The sequence below is a fragment of the Amia ocellicauda genome, unplaced genomic scaffold (genome assembly GCF_036373705.1).
Source record: "Amia ocellicauda isolate fAmiCal2 unplaced genomic scaffold, fAmiCal2.hap1 HAP1_SCAFFOLD_26, whole genome shotgun sequence".
Taxonomy (NCBI): Eukaryota; Metazoa; Chordata; class Actinopteri; order Amiiformes; family Amiidae; genus Amia; species Amia ocellicauda.
This window is the reverse complement of record NW_027102823.1, coordinates 1,605,434-1,629,424: the sequence shown is the minus strand read 5'-3', so window position 1 is coordinate 1,629,424 and position 23,991 is coordinate 1,605,434. Positions and strand designations below refer to the sequence as shown.

General features: G+C 40.0%; 2 non-coding genes and 8 pseudogenes across 2 annotated transcripts; all 10 read right to left on the bottom strand.

The window, feature by feature from the left end:
* Positions 1–16,432: 16,432 nt before the first annotated feature.
* LOC136726889 (U5 spliceosomal RNA) lies at positions 16,433–16,547 on the bottom strand. The gene has a single exon (XR_010808268.1). It is a non-coding gene; the product is annotated as a U5 spliceosomal RNA (small nuclear RNA).
* Positions 16,548–20,972: 4,425 nt separating this feature from the next.
* LOC136727235 (uncharacterized) lies at positions 20,973–21,091 on the bottom strand (annotated as a pseudogene).
* A 226-nt stretch (positions 21,092–21,317) lies between these two features.
* On the bottom strand, positions 21,318–21,436 carry LOC136727271 (uncharacterized; annotated as a pseudogene).
* Positions 21,437–21,651: 215 nt separating this feature from the next.
* Positions 21,652–21,770, bottom strand: LOC136727069 (uncharacterized; annotated as a pseudogene).
* A 221-nt stretch (positions 21,771–21,991) lies between these two features.
* On the bottom strand, positions 21,992–22,110 carry LOC136726562 (uncharacterized; annotated as a pseudogene).
* Positions 22,111–22,325: 215 nt separating this feature from the next.
* On the bottom strand, positions 22,326–22,444 carry LOC136727075 (uncharacterized; annotated as a pseudogene).
* Positions 22,445–22,662: 218 nt separating this feature from the next.
* LOC136727143 (uncharacterized) lies at positions 22,663–22,781 on the bottom strand (annotated as a pseudogene).
* Positions 22,782–23,000: 219 nt separating this feature from the next.
* LOC136727068 (uncharacterized) lies at positions 23,001–23,119 on the bottom strand (annotated as a pseudogene).
* A 220-nt stretch (positions 23,120–23,339) lies between these two features.
* LOC136726522 (uncharacterized) lies at positions 23,340–23,458 on the bottom strand (annotated as a pseudogene).
* Positions 23,459–23,673: 215 nt separating this feature from the next.
* LOC136726915 (5S ribosomal RNA) lies at positions 23,674–23,792 on the bottom strand. Its single transcript, XR_010808292.1, has one exon. It is a non-coding gene; the product is annotated as a 5S ribosomal RNA (ribosomal RNA).
* Positions 23,793–23,991: the final 199 nt, after the last annotated feature.

Here is a 23,991-nt window from a genome sequence, read left to right as displayed (position 1 = left end):
GTATTTGGGCTCTGAGCTGAAGCACGGATCTAAAGAAGACCTCTCCCCCCCAAAGTTATCAGATTTCCTTAGCTCATCAGCTTGGAACTGGTTTGCATCAAAGTGACAGTTTTGGGGAGGATGGCACCGAGAAGAGGCCAAATAGTTTGTTATTCTGCTATGAGATGTCTGGAGAAAGGGGCCTGTAGGTGATAAAAACTCTTTGAAGTGGATGAGAGCCGAAATCCCGACATAGAGCTACGAACCCAGGCCAACCGGCATTTCCAAAAGATGGCATGGATTGACATCAGTCATAAATCAAGCCCCCCTCCAATAGGACACTGGGGGCTGAAACCGAAATCCAATCTCAAGAACTCAGGAACCAATCACCTATTGATCTGACAGACTATAAAGGACAAACACGGCCTTTCTTTCTCTCTCTCTCTCACCTGAACCAGTAACTCGCTGCCACAGCTCAACCTGTAGCTCTGTTGCCCGAACCGGAACCAGAAACCAACCAAGTCTTTGCCGGCAACAGAAGAGTTAAACTGGGAGAAGGAGATTGAGCCGTACAAAGAATTCTTTTAAAGGACTTTATTAAATAAAGAACTTTACAGACTGCGCTGCCCGCCTGTGCCCACCTGATCAGTGGAGTTTTACAGCTGGACAAATGACTAAGTCGACTGAATACGAAAGTGTCAGTCATTTAAATAGCTATTTGAGTTTTAAGAAACTTGACCCTTGGAACAAACAGGGCCCTGCTTTCCTCAAAGACTTTGTCTTCAAGTAACTACGGTGGAAACCTGCTTACAAAGAAGATTTTGTGCACAACCTTGGAGCCTTCAAACCAGTGGAAAATCTGTTTGGAAACGACTCTACTTTCGCGAAACCCCAACTTCCAGGTGCATCGACTGAGTGGAAGTTCTTGGACAAAGCCGAACCGGACTGCCTTTGTTCCAAACCACACGGACCTCGTGCCGTGTGCTGTTATCTGAGCCCGAAGGCAGAGAGGCCTCTCTGCGACGAAGTTCAGATAAGTTTAACAGTTTGGAGTTCATGATTCATGACATTTGAGAAATCAATTAGAAATGTTAATCTGTGATTCATAACTCTAGAATGTGTAATATCATTTAGTTTTCTTAAATATAAATGTGTGTTGCATTAAACTGTTTTGTTGATAATTTTAGAAATAAAATCTGTCAACGCCGAGAAATATCTTCTCATTCCTGTTTAACTGTTTAGTCTGAAATTGACACAAGTTAATAGACACCAGATTATAGGTGGCCCTGCCTATCCTTAATCATTGAATAATAATCAGTTAAGGGAAATTGTGGTAACAAGTAATGATAGGATCTTTCTCTCCACCTAAACGTTAATGAGACTGATATATATATATAACGAGAAGTTACCTGACATAAATACTAACCTGCGTAGTTATTTAATGTCTGACTAATAATACTAACAAGAGACTCACCTTCATCTTACTAACTGGTATTGTAGTCAATGTGTTTATAACCTCTTTTGTTTAACGATTTGTGTTATCATATGCGATCCCATGGTCTTTGATTTGGTCACGGAAGTGATTTGTCTTTGATTTGTTGATCTAGAGTTGAATTTTAATTAGTTTTTCCCTTTTGTATAATTAGTGTAGTGCTACATTTAGTCTTTGTTTTGAATAAATTTGACAATTTATATCTTTGGAATTGGTGTCTGCGTCCAATTATTACAGAAATTGAGTTCTACAAGATTCCAGGATTCGTGATAAGGTGATACTATAAATTCACTTCTTTAATTGAAATTTATAAGTGTACCTTACGCTACAGGTGGAACGGGAGCTTCGTGCCCTGGATGTGCATCCCACAAATCTCCATCAACTGCAAGATGCTATCCTATCAATATGGGCCAACATTTCTAAAGAATGCTTTCAGCACCTTGTTGAATCAATGCCACGTAGAATTAAGGCAGTTCTGAAGGCGAAAGGGGGTCAAACACAGTATTAGTATGGTGTTCCTAATAATCCTTTAGGTGAGTGTATATGGAAAAGGAACAATATGTGTACATCTCTGCATATGGTGCCCTAACAGATGTGCAAGTTACATGACAGACAGACACTCACACACACTTTCAAAGACAGACAGACAGACAGACACTCACACACACTTTCACACACTCACTTTCACAGACAGACAGACACAGACACAGACACACTCACTTTCACACAGAGACAGGCACATTTTCACACAGAGACAGACACACAAACACACACAAACAGACACAGACACACATACTTTGACAGACAGACAGACAGACACACACACGCATATTATGGGTCTTTGTTGGGTAGTGAAATGGGTAGCATCAGTCGCAGTGTGGGTAATGTCAGGGAGCCAATCATAGTCCCCGTTATTTGCATATCGTGGCGCAAAGCATTCTGGGAAAAGCAACTAAACACGTTTAGTCATGTATTTGTCCATAGTTTACACATGAGATGAAAGAGACAGTATGACGTATTGAGCACCTGGGATTCCTCATGTGTATGTGAGGGGCAGAGGAACCGGATCCCAAGTGTGCGTCCCAGGTGCTATAGGTTTCAAAGCATGCAGGGGAATAGGCACCCCACCCTGACACCTATAGAAGACTGGATAGGGAGATATAAATAGCAATGGGGAGACTCTTGTACTTGGTGTGGCTCTATCCATATAGTGGGGCCAGCAGCCACTTAGCCGGTGTAGCAATAGAAGCTCAGCCTGGGGAGACTGGATTTAGCATTTCCTCTCCATTTTGATAACTATCCATAATCATTTCTGCAAAATACTTCTATGATACCTATGTATGTTTTTTACTTGTACTATATTATACTATCAAGTATCAGTGTACACATACAATGTGACCTGTTACATTAATACAGAGGCCACGGAAGGCCAGATCACTAATAGCCACTGTCCCCTGATATTACACTTTTTTACAATCACTTTGGCACTCATTTCAGAACCTTGATGTCATTTTTCAAAACTCTAGACACTAAACTCACACCCGATGATCAAAATGCACATTTTTCAAAACTCTAACACTTTTTTACAATTGCTTGGATACAATACACATCAACCTCAGATCATTTGTTCATTGAACTAAAATGACACAACTTAACATCAAAGTATTACCATTTCAAAATGCAATTCACACATTACATCTGAGATCACTGTCTATTCATTTCATTACAAAGATCTAACTATCAATTGATACAGCTGCTCAAAATGATAAGTGACTGTTGCATTACTCTTAATGCATAGTTTTATGGAAACTGACAAACAGTATTCCATGTTTCGATCATGAAAGTTTCAGGATAATGAGATCCATTGACACCAATAACCGAGGAGCATGGTTTCTTAGGGTTACCATAGACTTGACTGTGTCTTCTTGTTTGTGAAGGAACAGGACTGTGTTTTCCTGTCTGGGTTCCCGCAGGCTTAAGTGTGTTTGTAAACTGCAGCGTAGGTTTGACCTACTATTAGAAAAAAAAAAAAAAAGGAGCGCTAATTAATTGTTCAATATCTGATACGCCGGTGATAATATAAAATAACGTGTTTATAGTTTATAGAAGTTTATAGTGTTTATGGTAAATGAAGAAAAGTCATTAAGTTATATACAAGTTCTATAAATGCAAACATTGAAAAGCATGTTTGTTGTTATTCCTATATAGGATTTAGTATTATTTGTGTTTTCTTGTTTTTTGCTATGTTTTCTCCCCTGTTGTTTATTGTTATTTTGCGGGCTTGCACGCCTTGGTTGTTGTGTACAAAACGATACATAGAAAATGGGAAAACGTGTTACTGTGTGGGAACAGCTCTAGTAAGACGGGCGACCCGCCACTTAAAGGTACACATGTAAGGTACATGTATGATAACTATGGAGTGAAGCGGTGCGTTTGACTGGACAATAGGTGACAGAAAATTAAGGTTTCCAGAAGATGGGACTTTTGATTCAGATAGACTTGAGCACCTAAAAACGGTTTTGCAAAATAGGAATACAAAGCATTAAGAAATGAGAAACCAAAGCTAGCTATCTTAAAACATTTGTTAGAGAAAAGAAAGAAAAGACAACAGGCATAATTCAATCTGAATGCCCCGAAGACAAATTAAAAATATATATATATATGTTTTTCAGTATAAATGACAGTCCTCAAGATACTGAAGGAAAATTACTAGATAAGTAATAAATAAGGGTAGTTTGAGACACTGCAGGTCAATATAACATGCCAACCAAAACCATGGTATCTGAATTTACTATGGATATAAATTAATATGTGTCTCTTTGTATGTTTGTACGTTTTCAGTTTGCGCAAGGTAAATGTCCATATTTTGACTTTTTCATGTACTGTATAGTCCAGAATATGACTAAGAGAGTCATAAGTCACAAATAGTTACAGAATGATAGCTAAAAAAACGCCAGTTAAATATGTTGTAATAACAGACCTACAAGAAAGTCAGCATTTAACTGTACACAGAATGCTATTGCAAACAGAAATAATAATACAAAATTAAGTTATTTAAATAGGTCTTACGAATACAGAAGTTAAAAGTAACATGTTAGAAATGGAATTAGAGCCAAATTTAGAAATAGGAATCCGAGGCAACCACAAACATTCGGTGAAGGTTTCTTACATATTGATAAATAGATAACCAGATACTCCAGGAAATTAACGATGTGCTCATTTGGAAGCTATGAGTTCCACAATGAAGAGTTTTTAAATCCCTAGAAATAGATCCCTAAATACAATGTGTAGGTAAGAAATTAACTATTGATCAGTTCAATCTGGATTCGGGAACAGTTCTTCTGAACCTGTACTGGTGTAGATTGGACTTCAATAGGAGGAAGTGACACAATAAAGACATGAGCCGCGCAGGAGGACAGTCTTAGTGCCCACGCAGGTTCTTAGTTGGGGAAATCATTGACTGGACACATTTTTTGAAAATGTGCTTTCCTGAAGTACCTGGACATCATTATTGAGATCAATGAAAAGGCTTATTTTCCAAAGATTAAATACATTCATTAACTACAATAATGTAGTGAAATGTATATAAATAGTAATAATACAAATCGATCAAATATAACTTGCATTTTCTTGTAAGAAATTAGGAATAGGAGAAAGAACAGCTGTTGGGATGCAGTGCGATGTTATCCAAAATTGAAAGCGGTTGAGAAAGGAGAGTTTGTTCTGTGTGAGACAAATGTACTGCCACGAGAGACTCTGATGGTGATTGACTGGAATATGAGGGAAAATAATGAAGTTACTACAGGTATAACTAAAGGTGTAACATAACTAATTTAATGAAACATAGTCATGGCAAGTTATAAAACTGTTTGGAAATAGTCCTTTCACAAACAGAAATACCCTATCAATTAGGAAGAGGGGGGCAGGGGGCAAGGGCCGTATGTGCTCCTCTGCTCCCCCTGTTCGCCTGAGCAGACAAGCAGCCTGAGATGAGAGAGAGAGAGAGAGAGAGAGAGAGAGAGAGAGAGAAGTCAGAGACAAGGCAGAGACTGTAAGTACGTGTAAGGGTTCATAACTTATTACAAACAGAGCAAGAGTGTAATGAATGGTAATTTACACTGCTTGTATTAATAATGATAATAATATTGATGTTGATACAGACGAATACATCACATACTAGATGACAACCGCATAAAACTAATAATAATGAAAATAGGAATAATAGGAGTATGGAAATAATTTCAAATTATGGTTTATTGGTAAAAAATGAATTGAGAAACAAAGATTAATAACTGCCATCATTTACCCAACTACTATTAACTATGGTGTTGAAGGAGCTGCTGTAATAGTTATTGTAATGTTCTCAGGTATTTAAGTTAGATAAAAGGACAAAGATAAGCACATTGTTTTGAAACTTTGACAACTCCACACAAAAAGAGTATCTACACTAGGAAGTAAAGCTGATTCAATAAACACAGGAGATATGATGCTGCTGACGACAGCTGAGTGCTGTACTGAAATAATTTGATAAATGAGATAAATTGGAATCAAGATTATTATTATTTTGAATTGTCCCTTTACTAGAAACCTTATAGATTGTGCGAATGTCAACTAATGTGATAGAGATGCCTTTTATAAGGACGATCTCTGATGTTGTGTGAACCACACATTGTGTCTTCAGACTGATTTATTCCACATGGCAGATATGCATATTATGAATCGTGTCCTGAAGGAACCGATGTCTGACCCATATGGAGAAGATGCTGGTGTTCTTGTTGAGACACAGTAGGCCGAGGGCGCGGCTTTAAAGACAGCCTCACAGCAACTTGAACAGACCAATGCTGAGGTCCACTACGCTGAAGTGATGCTTGACTCAGTGGAGAAATAAGTTAAAATACTATAATTAAAGGTTTTCCAGATTATAGGAATCTACAATATATTGTGAAACTGCTCAGATGACGTCCGCAGTAGCACATATTCTTCTATTGATAGTTTAATTTATAATGTACTATTAGTGGAGATGTCACATTATTCAAATGAATAGAATGACAGCCATGAAGTCAGAATCAGTCCATTGCCCTTCACTTAAGATTTGTACAATGTATAATGTTTATAAATCAAAACGCAACAAATATATGTACAATACAGTTTACAAACTGAATTTGTAAAAAAGAATGTTTTGCTGACTTTTGTATTCTCTTTGAAGCAACAAAATGTATGTGTTATGTATGTCGTAACTAGGGTTTGACTTTTATGACCTGGGGCTGGATGAAATTTAATTTGAGATGCACTGTAAAAGCTCCAGGAAATTGCAACTGGCCACTGCACCTTCCATAAGAGAGCTCAAACATTTGCTAATGCATTGGTTGCCTCACAGGCACTCTTTCCCTGGTTTGCCCATGTGGCGCATGGTGTTGGCCACACGGGCAAAGGGGGGATGTGTGCATCAGTCTTTTAAATTGGTTTGCCCCAGGTTTTATAGTAACAGCTTAGCAATATTGTAGAACTTGCCACATTTGTCAAGCTCATAATCCTGCAATATGCAAATAGATTGTGTTCAAAAGCTTAAATGTTGTGGATATGAATATATACTTGTAATAATATATAGGTGTTCTAAATGGGTTGAAGCCTATCCCGTAGGAAGGCTGAAGTAGTAAAAGTAGCAAAAATACAGTTAAGGGATGTTATATGTAGATTTCGCATTCCAGGGAAATTTCCAGTGATAGGAACACTCACTTCACTGGGACAATAGTGCAGGAACTATGCAAAGCCCTGCGAGGTAAACAACATTTTCACTGCCCCATCAGGCTCAGTCAGCTGGAGCAGTGGAGAAACAAAATGGGATATTAAAGAATAAGCTGTCTAATATATGCAAACAAACAGGACTCAAACGTCCAGATCCCCTTCCTATAGTCCTAATGACAATGAAATCGTCAGCAAATTGAGAAAAACAGGTCTTTCTCTGTGTGAGATTATTATGGGATGACTTATGAGACTCTCCATCACTCCTCCATTGTCTGTAAGGGAAATGGACATCCACTTGATGGATGATGCTATGTTGTCTTTTTGTATGGGACTAACACGTGCTTTCGAAGCTGTCCATTCACAGATGAAAGCCGCCCAGACTGAACCATCCCAGCAGGTTTACCACCCCTTCCAGCAAGATGACTGTGTATATCAAAGCACACAAGAGAAAGTCCTCCCAACAGCCCAGGTGGACAGGGCCCTACCAGGTGCTCCTGACCACCCACACAGCTGTGAAGTGCCTAGGAACGACGACATGGATCCACTCCTCACACTGCAAACTTGCCAATCGAGGCGAACAGCACAACCCTGGTGGAGAACAGAGGGATAAAGGAATTGTTCTTCCACATCAGATTTGACATTACTGTATGTATGCAGGCCCTTGTAATTGCTTTTCCAATACTGCCAACTGGTTATTGATGATTGATTTCACATTGTGGTACGAGTATCGAGTGAAATGAGTGCTATCCACCTCAACAACACAGCGATAACATGGAGCCGGCAGGTGATCCAGGTCACAATAGAGGTCAAGCAGTGGGAGGAGGAAGACGTGGTGGTCAAAGGTGTAGCGTAAGGTACACTTATAAAATTCAATTAAATAAGTGAATTTATAGTATCACCTTATCACGAATCCTGGAATCTTGTAGAACTCAATTTCTGTAATAATTGGACGCAGACACCAATTCCAAAGATATAAATTGTCAAATTTATTCAAAAACAAAGACTAAATGTAGCACTACACTAATTATACAAAAGGGAAAAACTAATTAAAATTCAACTCTAGATCAACAAATCAAAGACAAATCACTTCCGTGACCAAATCAAAGACCATGGGATCGCATATGATAACACACAAATCATTAAACAAAAAAGGTTATAAACACATTGACTACAATACCGGTTAGTAAGACGAAGGTGAGTCTCTCATTAGTATTGTTAGTCAGACATTCAATAACTATGCAGGTTAGTATTTATGTCAGGTAACTTCTCGTTATATATATATCAGTCTCATTAACGTTTAGGTGGAGAGAAAGATCCTATCATTACTTGTTACCACAATTTCCCTTAACTGATTATTATTCAATGATTAAGGATAGGCAGGGCCACCTATAATCTGGTGTCTATTCACTTGTGTCAATTTCAGACTAAACAGTTAAACAGGAATGAGAAGATATTTCTCGGCGTTGACAGATTTTATTTCTAAAATTATCAACAAAACAGTTGAATGCAACACACATTTATATTTAAGAAAACTAAATGATATTACACATTCTAGAGTTATGAATCACAGATTAACATTTCTAATTGATTTCTCAAATGTCATGAATCACAAACTCCAAACTGTTAAACTTATGTGAACTTCGTCGCAGAGAGGCCTCTCTGGCTTCGGGCTCAGATAACAGCACACGGCACGAGGTCCGTGTGGTTTGGAACAAAGGCAGTCCGGTTCGGCTTTGTCCAAGAACTTCCACTCAGTCGATGCACCTGGAAGTTGGGGTTTCGCGAATGTAGAGTCTTTTCCAAACAGATTTTCCACTGGTTTGAAGGCTCCAAGGTTGTGCACAAAATCTTCTTTGTAAGCAGGGTTCCACCGTAGTTACTTGAAGACAAAGTCTTTGAGGAAAGCAGGGCCCTGTTCGTTCCAAGGGTCAAGTTTCTTAAGACTCAAATAGCTATTTAAATGACTTTCGTATTCAGTCGACTTAGTCAATTGTCCAGCTGGATGGCTGGGCACAGGCGGGCAGCGCAGTCTGTAAAGTTCTTTATTTAATAAAGTCCTTTAAAAGAATTCTTCGTACGGCTCAATCTCCTTCTCCCAGTTTAACCCTTCTGTTGCTGGTAAAGACTTAGTTGGTTTCTGGTTCCGGTTCTGGCAACAGAGATACAAGTTGAGCTGTGGCAGCGAGTTACTGGTTTAGGTGAGAGAGAGAGAGAGATGCCGTGCGTTACCCTTTATACGCCTGTCAGATCAATAGGTGATTGGTTCTTTAGTTTGTGAGATTGGATTTCGGCTTCAGCCCCCAGTGTCCTATTGGAGGGGGGCTTGATGTATGACTGATGTCAATCCATGCCATCTTTTGGAAATGCCGGTTGGCACGGGTTCGTAGCTCTGTGTCGGGATTTCGGCTCTCGTCCATTTCAAAGAGTTTTTATTTCCTACAGGCCCCCTTCCCCAGACATCTCACAGCAGGGATTCCAAGCTATTTGGCCCATTCTCGGTGCCATCCTCCCAAGACTGTCACTTTGATGTAAACCAGTTCACATGCTGATGAGTTAAGGAAATCTGATAAATTTGGGGGGGAGAGGTCTTCTTTAGATCAGTGCTTCAGCTCAGAGCTAAAATGCTCTTATCAGAATACACCCAACATAACGCTACACTGGTTAATTCTGTTCTGGGAAAACCACAATCCTGCAGGTTTAATAAGTCTCTCTACACATCAGTCCCTGAGTACCTTCAACCAATGGTCATTTTGACCAATTAAGCCCAAGAATTGAGTCAATTAAGTTGTCATGGACTACCCAGTGAAGACGTGAACTAACGACTAGGTCACACTGTGAGCTCACCAGAGCAGACATTACACTGAGCTCACTGTGAGCTCACTTAGCGCTTTTCCAGCGACATGGTGCCGGTGCTGGAGCCGGAGCTGCTGCTCGGCCTGGGATCCAGCTGATCTTTTTTGAACCGGCCCGCTTTTCCACCGGTTTTGACGTCACTGGATGTGGGCGTTCCCAAGCATGGAGTAGAAGTGGAGAAACACAGCAATAGTAATCAGCGTCTTTAAACCCCATTTAACATCACAATCAAACTCATTCCGCGTCTATGGCAAATCGTAACCCTAATGTTACAAATGTTCCCTAAACACCTATTTTGCAGGATCAATAAAAAATTATTAGGATTTTTTAAACTTTTACTGACACACATAGTTAATAGCAATGTGTTATAACTTTACCGAAAATAATAATCTGTATATCTTTAATTGTTTAGACGTTATTAAGATATAATGCATCTTTCACATAGGGAACATTTGTAACATGTTAGGAAAAACAAACAAATGATTTGAAAATATTCATAATTACAGCATACAATTTGTCAGGCTTCATAACAATGGTATTTATAACATACTCTGTAAAAATCAAGCAAATAGCATTTGTGGTTCACGAGAAAATATGTATATATAATCAAAGCTATCAGACTATAGCAGCCGGTGTATGAAGACACATACGATTATACAGCATTATTTGGCAGCTTCGCAAGACCTAATTTTAAACGTTGTTGGTAAGTTAGATAATTAGTGGGGACCCGCTATTTGCAGTTCTTCCCCTCCATAATTGCTAAAATAAAGTTTTACTGACATTTTATTGACCCTACCACTGCATAGGGCACATCTGTAACATGAACGCTACTGAATGGCACATACATTGAAAACTACGGAGAACTGAGACAAATCCACTTTACACTTCATAAATAATCTTAAAACGTTTCCAACCAAGGCAACACCCACTTGAAATACGTTCATTCTCATTTTTGGTAAACAAAAAGAGAGATTGTTACATATGTTCCCTATGATGCATCTACAGAGAGAGAGAGACAGACAGACACTAACTCTCTCTCTCTCTCTCTCAGCTGGGAGTGTGTGGGAGGGGTCTGCAGTGAGCGGGAGTGCTGCTGAGAGCTCTGTCCTTTGGCTGCGTTTTTTTGTTGCTTTACTTTTTTCAGTTTGTTTATTTTGTCTTCTGTTTTCAGTGCTTTTCTTATTGTGGGGGAACAGGGGAGGGGAGGGGGGAGTACCGGTAGTTCTTCCCGGGTCGGGGGGTCGGACCCCCTGAATGCGTCTTTTGAAAAACTGACCCGACGCCATGGAGTCAAGATCGCTCCGGTGCAGTTCTGCCCCCTAGAGCAGTGTGTGTTAGCGGTTGGGGAGGTAGCAGGGTGTGAAAATATCAAGTCTGCTGCCATTGTTATCTTCTTAAAAACCACTGATCTGCTCAATCAGCTAGTGGCTAATGGCACAGTGTTAGACGACACTTTCACCCCGGTGTTGCCGCTCGCTGCTCCTGCCCGGAAGGTAACGCTGTCTAACGTCCCTCCGTTCATCCGCACCGGCTCGGGCAGCTGATGTCCGGCATTAAGAGGGTCCCGCTGGGCTGCAAAGCCCCGCAACTGAAACACGTCGTGTCCTTCCGAAGGCAGCTGTATATGATCCTCAATAACATCAATGAGGATCTTAATGTCTCCGAAGTTGGATCTCTCTTGCTGCCACCACCACGAAGATTGCTCTTTAATAATGTTGGAAAGTCAAAGACAGCAACCGTCAGGGTTCTTGCATATGACGTATTCGTGCTGCACCTCTCTGCAAGGATCCAGGACAGTTTGTCAATGTAAACTCCAGTGCCTGGGAATATTTCCACCTAAAAGACAATGGTAAATAAAAAACAAGTTTATCCCCAAACTATTCTTATATTATGTTAAGTGGAATACATTATCAGTAAGGCTGTGATTTTGTTACAGAAATGTGTTATTAAAGACCACAGTATGTCTCAATTCTAAGTTTATTAATTTACAGACATAATAAAGTCAGTGAATCTGTGACACCCATAATTCAATTACATTCTTATTATCAACTATAACTATGAATATAACTGATAATGTAGCATCATTAGATTGTTTACAACCAATATTTGTTTTCAATATATATATTTTTACCTTGTCTTTGTAATATTGTAGACCAAGAGTGTTATACCTGTTTTGGTGATTCTTTGTCAGATTCAGAACAATTTGCTGTGGGGCTGTCAGAACCACTTGATGGTGACACACTTTTGTCTTCAGCGCTGATAAATGTGGCTTTTGTTACAATTTTTTTCAGATTGTCCAAAAGGTCTGGAATCTCTGGAGAAAAAATCTTAGTATTAAATGATAATCATTTCTAGTAATATATTTAATACAAAGTGAAAACAAAACCATCAATGCCTGCAATTATACTTGAGAGACTTGCTCTATGTTATTGGCAAACTGACCTTTTTGTGGGTCATTAACATTAGCTACGAAAAATATAAAAAAGATAAAATACAAGAATTACCAGGTCTAATGTAATGCATATAGTCATTAATGTAGGATTATGAAGTTATGTTGAAAAACTTTATTTAATAATCAGTATTATTAAACTATTAGACAGTGCACATTAAGAGTCTGTATTGTGGTTCTAGATTACTTCAGTATGATCAACTATAATACATTACTCTGGAATCTAAATTACTGAAGAATAACATTTATCAAGGTAAGGAATTATTTGCTATAAATAAAAAAACTTACCATCAACCATACGGTTTCGAAGACATTGGTTTTCATTTTTAAGTCTTGTGTTTTCCTTTTCGAGCTGCTTAACGTTTTGCTGTAGCTCAACTTCACTGGACTCTTTAAATGTCTGTAGAATATGACGGGATCTAATTCTTGAAGCTCCATCGGTTTTCTTTCTTATTTTGTGCTGTATTCAGAGAGGAAAAGAGTTTAAAATGAAAATATATATATATATATATATATATGAATATGATTAAAAAAAAACAATCCTGCAATACATTTATTTAATATTTGCAGTAATTATCTCACCGGTAACTGTGGTTCATCAAGGTCACTATCATCTGAAATTTGAAGTTTTTTGTTTGGTTTAGGTACTCTCTTCATTTTAGGACAGGGCATTTTTGTTAGGTCATTAAGTTTTCTTCTTAGTTCGCCTTCTTTTCCTAAAATAAAAATAAAATAAATAAAACCCTGCATTATGTCCACAGATATTTGGGGATTATATTTATTTGTCATAAAAATACTGTGCTTTGACCATACAAATTAAGATGAACAGCCAACACTGAATCAAAACTGAAGTTAAATTATATCTGGTTTAATTTATTTTGTGATTTGGGGGATTTTATTGTAAAGCACAACACACAATAAATCGTTCTTACAAATGCCAGTCAAGTATGACGAGTTTTTAGCGCCCTCACCACCACCTACCATGTTATAAGAGTATGTTAGACGTACAACACATTAATAACTTAAACATTCATTTCAAATATACTGTGATTGTATATATCAAATAGCATGTAAAGACTTTAATGTTTTTTTTTTAAATAAACATTGTTACCAGTCATAATGATCTGCGCTTCATGGACATGCCATCCACCTTTTGGAGGTTTGTTCGTGTCTCTCCACTCTGCTCTGAAGTTTCGAGTCGTCTCTTCGTCATCATCAGCAATGCTGAATAAATCAAAATTGCGAAAGCAAGCAGTGGGAATCACGCTGTAAGAGTCTTTGTCGACCCCGCTTTCCCACTTCACCAACGCGTGCATCACCGCCATACTACCTTCACCTTCTCGTCCGTTTTTTCTGCGCCTTTTTCCCCCGACAAGTCACGGCACAAAAAACAGTCCCGCTCTGCATTCTGGTACTCGGCGTTCTTAATAACACCAACAGGGTGTAATCGCATAGACCACTCGAGTATAAAGTACTACATATCCCATCTGTTACAGTTTTTTTTCTTCTTCTGAAACTGCAAGCGCACTACATAAAGTTTGGCAAATGAAGAAATTTGGATGATGAGTTTACAATCTTATAAACAGTATTTAAGTAAACCTAGATATGCAATTCCAAAAAGATCAGCATCGAGATGGAGAAACAGGATACAAAAATAATAATACAATGTTTATACTTTTTGTATTTTAATTACAGTATGTAATTATTGCCTTTTGATTTACATTTACAGAAAAAGAACGGCGGCAAACGTGGACTACCCAACAAGAAGCAACAAAGTTACTAAAATATCAGATTCTCAGGTAAGCTTCATGCAGCCATACATGTATAATTATAAAATCAATCCAAAAAATAGACCTTGTTTACCCTACAACTGATTTGAGTGTTAATTCTATTTAAGATAAAAAAAAAATAATTATTTTCTGAACTAATAATCTGTGAACATTCTATTATCTCTATAATTTTAATTAATACATTTATTTTATTATTGGTGGAACATTATGTTTTTCAGCTCAGATGTTTTCACGTACCATCAATTTTTCTGTTAATAAATGTGCAAAAACAAATCAGATGGATAGGCCCCTACATATGAACATTAAGTTAAAGGCCTAGAGTGAGTGTTCTTCACTTCCAGTCATGGCGGGCCACAATCCAGCTCTTTGTAACTCATCAACAACCAAAGACCTGGGAAAAGGGTTAAATGGCTTCAGTTAAGCCAATTAGGTAATTAAGAGCTCAACTGGAAAAAAAACAGCAGGCTTAGGGGTACTTTAGGACCACAGTCACTGATATAACCTACAATGTTGTTGTAATGAAAATCAGCAGACAGTGGGCCTCCTCCAGGACTAAGGTTGAGAAGCACTGGTCTTGAAGACCACAATAACAATCGACCTCAAGGGCTAGGGATATTCGAGGTGATGCTAAACCAGTCCTGAATGTTTAAATATAATGTTATTTTCTTGTAGTGTGCTGTTGCTGTTAATGCAACCAGTTATATTGAGCCATCAAATACAGAAGCTGACGAAAGACATCAACATGTAAATTTAGTTGTAAATTTAAAGTGTGTGTGAAAAGTATTTTGTATATGGAGATTAACCCATAGTTTCACAGATAAATTGTGGACCAGTGATATTCAGGATCTTCAAAACAAGTCCTGAATGCTCAAACTTAACACTTCTTTTTTTAGAGTGTCGTTGCTGTCAATCCAGCCAGTGATGTGGAGCCATCAGATACAGAAGCTGATGAAAAACAACATGTAAATTTCCTAAATTAATATGGTGCATCAAAATACTTATTTAGCACTTTCAACTGTTTCTTTGTGATTCCTAAAATTACTTTACAGGCTGGGGCTGGGGGAAGACACTGCGCCCGCCTGGAGAAGCCTGTACAAGCCCCCCTCAATAAGAGAGCTGGCAATCTGCAGTGGAGGGTGTTACACACCATTATTGCTGTCAATTCTTTTATTACTGTTCTTAACCCTGCTGTGTCCGACGCCTGCCCATTCTGTGCTCAGAGAGAGACCGTGTTTCACTGTTTCAGCACTTGCTCTCGGTTGTCACCCATTTTTAGTCTTTTAACTCGTCTTTTTACTGATCTTAACCTGATTTTTAACACAAAGGTTTTTATTTTAGGGGCGCGATACACCAGAAAGACCAAACATGTGGACCAGCTGGTAAACTTCTTGCTGGGCCAGGCTAAAATGGCCGTCTATAAGACTAGGAAGAACAGAGTGTGTGGGGAGGGCAGTGAGGATGCAGTGAGAGTGTTTGCCATGCTGGTCAAGTGCAGAGTCAGACTAGAGTTTAACTATTACAGGCTGATGAATGATTTGGAGAGTTTTGAACAGGTCTGGTGTATTAATGATGCCCTTTGTGAATTGTATGACGGGGAGTTGGTTTTTATTATGTAATTCATTTATAGGGTTTAGTATTTGATGGTTGTTTTGTTGTGTGTATTGGGTTGCTTTCTTTAAAAGTGTACAGATCAGTGGCGGAGTTAATGCTTGTTGGGGGGAGACAAACAAAGGGGAACACTATTTTTTATTTATTTATTTATTTTCTTTTGTATGAATTATTGCGTGTTGCAAACAGGCAATGAAGTCTGATAAAAGTCAAAAAGTCTCTCTCTCTCTCACACACACACACACAGCCAGCAAGACACACAGAGCCAGCCAGCTCAGCGATGACATCACAAACATCTCTCTCAGGTGACTCCTATGACATCACAGAGCACGTACATTCCGTTGCTTGCCGTCTGTCAACCACTCAGTCACTGCCAGCCAGACTGGCTGGCTGACTGGATGGTGGGGCTGCTTGCTGCTGCTGCGTACCTTAGCAAGCTTATTTGCTTGACCGGCCTTCCTCCTCCGCCCACATGCCCACCTATGTCCGATCTGCTGTTCACCTGGATCACAGCTCCGCCCCAACAAGGCAGAGCCTCCCAAGAATGGTACAAACTCACCCACGATCCCCTCCACGGAAAGCTATAGCAAAAGGCAAAAGCATTATACGTAATGAAGAGGAACCCGAGTCCAAGACGCATCCGACCAGCCATACATATTTGTGTGTATTAAAGATCACATTTTATTACATTTAGATTTTCTGTACTTTATTACATCTTTTTGTGATTTTTAAATGTATTGTTTCTTTTCCTTATATATGTATGTATGTATGTATGTATGTGTGTGTGTGTCTGTGTGAAAGTGTATGTGTTTGTGTGTCTCTGTGTGAAAGTGAGTGTGTGTGTGTCTGTCTCTGTGTTTGTGTGTCTGTCTCTGTGTGAAAGTGAGTGTGTGTGCGTGTGTCTGTCTGTGAAAGTGTGTGTGTGTGTGTGGGTGTGACAGTGTGTATGAGTGTCTGTCTGTCATGTAACTCGCACATCTGTGAGGGCACCATTTTTGCAGAAAGAGATGTACACATTTTGGAGCAACATATGCTGCCATCCAGACATCGTCTTTTCCAGGGACATCCCTGCATTTTTCAGCAGGATAACGCCAAACCACATTCTGCCCAGATTACAAGCGCATGGTTGCGTAGGCAGAGAGTGCGGGTGCTAGCATGGCCTGCCTGCAGTCCTGACCTGTCTCCGAATTGAGAATGTGTGGCGCACTATGAAGTGCAAATTAAGACAACGAAGGCCCTGTGCAGTTGCGCAGCTGAGGAAATGCATAATGGATGAATGGGGGGAAATCCCACTTGCTAAACTTAACCAAGTGGTGTCTTCAGTGCCCAAGTGCTTAATAAGTGTTATTAAAAGAAAAGGTGATGTTACATAGTGGTAAACAGTCGACTGTCCCAACTTTCTTGGTTTCTTTTCACTGCTAATGAGATGCTGTAGAGTGAGTTAGTTATATTGCTTTCAGGAGCTCTAATCGTATTGATGAGTTCATGCAGCATTTGTAATTGAATTTCAAAAAGAAATCCTTGCTGTCTGGCCTGTGTGTATGAGATGTACTCTGTCAATCTTTGGCTAACAACTGAAACATTGGTAGAACAGAAATGGCAACATAAAAAAGAAAAGTACATTTTAAAAGAGCACATTAAATAGGATGAATATACAGTTTTTTACAATCACTTTGTCACTAATTTCAGAACCTTGATGTCATTTTTCAAAACTCTAGACACAAAACTCAAAACGGTCATCACTTGTAACACAGGCTGTCCAATGTTCAAAACATTGCATTGTGCATTCATATCTTTAAAGAAACCTTGCACTTGCAGACTTGTTGGTTCAAATAATTCATTTATCATGAAATACCATAGTAACATTTATTTAGATCACCCACACAGAAGATACCGATAGTTTCACTGTGTAGTTGTTCGTACAATCATTAAATATTGTAGTACAAAATATGTGATACATGTTTCATTATGGTACTACACATAAATACATCACTGTAAAAGGACTAGTAGAGAGAATACTACAGACACAGTGGAATCATTGAACAAAATCTGAAATGTATTGATGCAATACAATCAAATCACACCATAGGTTTCTTTGAATCCATGCAACAATAATTAGCTACAAAAAAGAACAAAACTACAGTAAAATGTCAACTGCAGTGTTCCTCACCTGGCTTAGTGTAAAAAGCAAAACAAAGGATTGATTACTGTACTTCTAAATTTCCATCAGCCCTGTGTTCTGGTTCAGGTTCTTACAACCATTTTTCACAAGAGGCATCTTGAAACTGAACATACCTGAACATACTCAGTCATCAGCTGCTTCACTCTGTCTGCATTTCTTTCAAAAGGCACACTATACTCTGTGCTACACATTGGTATGCAGTATACAGTCATTTGACAATTGAGAGTAGCCTAATGTTTAGTGCATGCTGAAGACTTGCCGCTTCTCAGTACGGAAATTTCTGATGATTGAGGCCACAGCTGATCCTGAGTTGATTCTGAGGTTTGATTGAATCATTGTAGCTGCCTCAGTCATGGTCATGCCATGATTTACAACATGCTCTACAACTATTTCTCGGATTTCACTGGACACTATTTGCTGTTGCTGCCGCTGTCTGGTCCGTGGCCTTGTCCTCTACCACGTTCCCCCAACACCTCTCAAATGAGGCCCATGGCTGCCTCTCTGGTGAGGCCTAAGCCCTCCTCTATGACGAGGCCCACGACCACCTCTCAGAAGGGGTGCATGTCCCCTTCCATTCCTTTGACCACCACGTCTTCCTCCTCCCACTGCTTGACCTCTATTGTGACCTGGATGACTTGCCGGCTCCATGTTATCACTGTGTTGCTGGGGTGGATAGCACTCATTTCACTCGATACTCGTACCACAATGTGAAATCAATCATCAATAACCAGTTGGCAGTATTGGAAAAGCAATTACAAGGGCCTGCATACATACAGTAATATCAAATCTGATGTGGAAGAACAATCATCTTCAACCAGGTTGGAGCGTTAGTTGCAATGCCTTTAATACACGCAGCGTGGAGAGGAACAGTGACTCAAGTAGATCCCAAAGTCGCTCTGCCTTCATTTTAACAGTCAGAGCTTTTATACACAAAAATCAAAGAGCTGGTTATAATCAGAAAGTCATTACTATGTTATCTTAAAAGTTAGCTAAGCAGAATTTATATCATTATAGGACAGAGTTCATAGATCAACACATGGATTAGGGAGCAGGCACTTCAATCATACTGTTTGACATTGTCTCCAAGATTCTCATCGTAAATAACAAGCAGAAATCAAACTACCTTCTGGCCTGACCTTCTAGCTTGACCTTATCTTTCTTAAGTATACAAGAGAGAAAAACAGGTATTAGAGAAAGAATTTCTAACTTTCCTTCCACACTGCAAACATGGTGTGGAAAAGTGCTACATGATGATGAATGATGATGAAATATTACATCCATAGATAATGTAGTCCAACTGGTTCATGCTCCTCGTTTATTGATGTCAATGGATCTCATTATCCTGAAACTTTCATGATCGAAACATGGAATATTGTTTGTCAGTTTCCATAAAATTATGCATTAAGAGTAATGCAACAGTCACTTATCATTTTGAGCAGCTGTATCAATTGATAGTTAGATCTTTGTAATGAAATGAATAGACAGTGCTCTCAGATGTAATGTGTGAATTGCATTTTGAAATGGTAATACTTTGATTTGAAGTTGTGTCATTTTAGTTCAATGAACAAATGATCTGAGGTTGATGTGTATTGTATCCAAGCAATTGTAAAAAAGTGTTAGAGTTTTGAAAAATGTGCATTTTGATCATCGGGTGTGAGTTTAGTGTCTAGAGTTTTGAAAAATGACATCAAGGTTCTGAAATGAGTGCCAAAGTGATTGTAAAAAAGTGTAATATCAGGGGACAGTGGCTATTAGTGATCTGGCCTTCCGTGGCTTCTGTATTAATGTAACAGGTCACATTGTATGTGTACACTGATACTTGATAGTATAATATAGTACAAGTAAAAAACATACATAGGTATCATAGAAGTATTTTGCAGAAATGATTATGGATAGTTATCAAAATGGAGAGGAAATGCTAAATCCAGTCTCCCCAGGCTGAGCTTCTATTGCTGCACCTGCTAAGTGGCTGCTGGCCCCACTATATGGATAGAGCCACACCAAGTACAAGAGTCTCCCCATTGCTATTTATATCTCCCTATCCAGTCTTCTATAGGTGTCAGGGTGGGGTGCTTATTCCCCTGCATGCTTTGAAACCTATAGCACCTGGGACGCACACTTGGGATCCGGTTCCTCTGCCCCTCACATACACATGAGGAATCCGAGGTGCTCAACACGTCATACTGTCTCTTTCATCTCATGTGTAAACTATGGACAAATACATGACTAAACGTGTTTAGTTGCTTTTCCCAGAATGCTTTGCGCCACGATATGCAAATAACGGGGACTATGATTGGCTCCCTGACATTACCCGCACTGCGACTGATGCTACCCATTTCACTACCCAACAAAGACCCATAATATGCGTGTGTCTGTCTGTCTGTCTGTCAAAGTATGTGTGTGTGTGTCTGTGTGTGTCTGTGTCTGTCTGTCTGTGTGTGAAAGTGTGTGTGTGTCTGTCTGTCTGTCTGTCATGTAACTTGCACATCTGTGAGGGCACCACTAATGCCGAAAGAGATGTACACATATTGTTTATTTTCCATATATATGTATGTATGTATGTATGCATGTCCAATTGCTTTGACAATACAAATGAATTGAATTGAGAGGAAGAGAGAGAGAGAGAGAGAGAGAAAGAGAGAGAGAGAGACAGACAGACAGACAGACAGCTCAGCGATGACATCACGAGCCTCTCTCAGCTGACTGCTATGACATCACAGAGCACGTACATTCCGTTGCTTGTCGTCTGTCAACCACTCAGTCACTGCTAGCCAGACTGTCCCTAAGACAAAGTGTACAATACTTCAATTATATCTCCACCAGACAGATAAAGAGTATTAAGAGCTACGATGAAGTTACCCAGGAGACGTAAAAAGCTTGCATCACCTGGTATTTCCTGGAGGTCACCCATCCAAGTACTAACCAGGCCCTGGCCCGTTTAGTTTCCAAGGTCTGACGAGATCGGGCACGTTCAGGACGGTGTGGCCACAAGCCAAGAGGCCTGGCTGCATGATGTCTCTAAAAGGCTGGAGGGTATTGACGGAACTTCCAGCAGAAAAAAAAAAAAAAAAAAAAAAAAAAGAAAAATGGATGGAAAAATATCAGTGCAGCAAAGGCTGTCGAAAGTAGCCGGGTACGTGTACAATTCTTCAATTATATCTCCTCCAGACAGAAAGAGAGTATTAAGAGCTACGATGAAGTTACCCAGGAGACGTAAAAAGCTTGCAGCACCAGGTATTTCCACGAGTTCTCACATTCAAGTACTGACCAGGCCCTGCCCCGTTTAGCTTCCGAGATCTGATGAGATCGGGCGCATTCGGGACAATGTGTCCGCATGCCAAGAGGCCTGGTTGCATGATGTCTCTTAAAGGCTGGAGGGTATTGACGGAACTTCCAGCAAAAAAAAACGAAAAAAGAAAAATGGAGGGAAAAATATCTGTGCAGTAAAGGGTGTTGAAAGTAGCCGGGTACGTGTACAATTCTTCAATTAAATCTCCTCCAGACAGAAAGAGAGTATTAAAAGCTACAACGAAGTTCCCCAGGTGACGTAAAAAGCTTGCAGCACCTGGTACTTCCAGGAGGTCTCCCATCCAAGTACTGACCAGGTCCTGCCCCGTTTAGTTTCCGAGATCTGACGAGATCGGGCGCGTTCAGGACGGTGTGGCCACAAGCCGAGACGCCTGGCTGAATGATGTCTCTTAAAGGCTGGCGGGTATTGACGGAATTTCCAGCATAAAAAAAAAAAAAAAAAAATAGAAAAATGGAGGGAAAAATATCAGTGCAGGAAAGGGTGTTGAAAGTAGCCGGGTACGTGTACAATTCTTCAATTATATCTCCTCCAGACTGAAAGAGAGTATTAAGAGCTACGATGAAGTTACCCAGGAGACGTAAAAAGCTTGCAGCACCTGGTATTTCCAGAAGGTCAACAATCCAAGTACTGACCAGGCCCTGCCCCGTTTAGCTTCCGAGATCTGACGAGATTGGGGGCGTTTAGGACGGTGTGGCCGCAAGCCAAGAGGCCTGCCTGCATGATGTCTCTTTAAGGCTGGCGGGTATTGGCGGAACTTCTAGCAAAAAAAGAAAAAAAAAGAAAAACGGAGGCAAAAATATCAGTGCAGCAAAGGGTGTTGAAAGATGCCGGGTACGTGTACAATACTTCAATTATATCTCCTCCAGACAGAAAGAGAGTATTAAGAGCTACGATAAAGTTACCCAGGAGAAGTAAAAAGCTTGCAGCACCTGGTATTTCCAGGAGGTCACCCATCCAAGTACTGGCCAGGCCCTGCCCCATTTAGCTTCCGAGATCTGACGAGATCGGACGCATTCAGGACAGTGTGGCCACAAGCCGAGACGCCTGGCTGCATGATGTCTCTTAAAGGTTGGTGGGTATTGACGGAACTTCCAGCAGAAAAAAAAAAAAGAAAAAGAAAAATGGAGGCAAAAATATCAGTGCAGCAATGGGTGTTGAAAGTTGCCGGGTACGTGTACAATACCTCAATTATATCTCCTCCAGACAGAAAGAGAGTATTAAGACCTACGATAAAGTTACCCAGGAGAAGTAAAAAGCTTGCAGCACCTGGTATTTCCAGGAGGTCTCCCATTTAAGTACTGACCAGGCCCTGCCCCGTTTAGCTTCCAAGATCTGACGAGATCGGGCGCATTCAGGACGGTGAAGCCACAAGCCGAGACGCCTGGCTGCATGATGTCTCTTAAAGGTTGGCGGGTATTGACGGAACTTCCAGCAGAAAAAAAAAAAAAGAAAAAGAAAAATGGATGGAAAAATATCAGTGCAGCAAAGGGTGTTGAAAGTAGCCGGGTACGTGTGCAATACTTCAATTATATCTCCTCCAGACTGAAAGAGAGTATTAAAAGCTACAACGAAGTTCCCCAGGTGACGTAAAAAGCTTGCAGCACCTGGTACTTCCAGGAGGTCTCCCATCCAAGTACTGACCAGGTCCTGCCCCGTTTAGTTTCCGAGATCTGACGAGATCGGGCGCGTTCAGGACGGTGTGGCCACAAGCCGAGATGCCTGGCTGAATGATGTCTCTTAAAGGCTGGCGGGTATTGACGGAATTTCCAGCATAAAAAAAAAAAAAAAAAATAGAAAAATGGAGGGAAAAATATCAGTGCAGGAAAGGGTGTTGAAAGTAGCCGGGTACGTGTACAATTCTTCAATTATATCTCCTCCAGACTGAAAGAGAGTATTAAGAGCTACGATGAAGTTACCCAGGAGACGTAAAAAGCTTGCAGCACCTGGTATTTCCAGGAGGTCAACAATCCAAGTACTGACCAGGCCCTGCCCCGTTTAGCTTCCGAGATCTGACGAGATTGGGGGCGTTTAGGACGGTGTGGCCGCAAGCCAAGAGGCCTGGCTGCATGATGTCTCTTTAAGGCTGGCGGGTATTGGCGGAACTTCTAGCAAAAAAAGAAAAAAAAAGAAAAACGGAGGCAAAAATATCAGTGCAGCAAAGGGTGTTGAAAGTAGCCAGGTACGTGTATATTTCTTCAATTATATCTCCTCCAGACTGAAAGAGAATATTAAGAGCTACGATGAAGTTACCCAGGAGACGTAAAAAGCTTGCAGCACCAGGTATTTCCAGGAGGTCACCCATCCAAGTACTGACAAGGCCCTGCCCCGTTTAGCTTCCGAGATCTGACGAGATCGGGCGCGTTCAGGACGGTGTGGCCGCAAGCCAAAAAGTCTGGCTGCATGATGTCTCTTAAAGGCTGGCGGGTATTGACGGAACTTCTAGCAAAAAAAAAAAAAAAGAAAAAAAAAAAGAAAAACGGAGGGAAAAATATCAGTGCAGCAAAGGGTGTTGAAAGTAGCCGGGTACGTGTACAATTCTTCAATTATATCTCCTCCAGACTGAAAGAGAGTATTAAGAGTTAC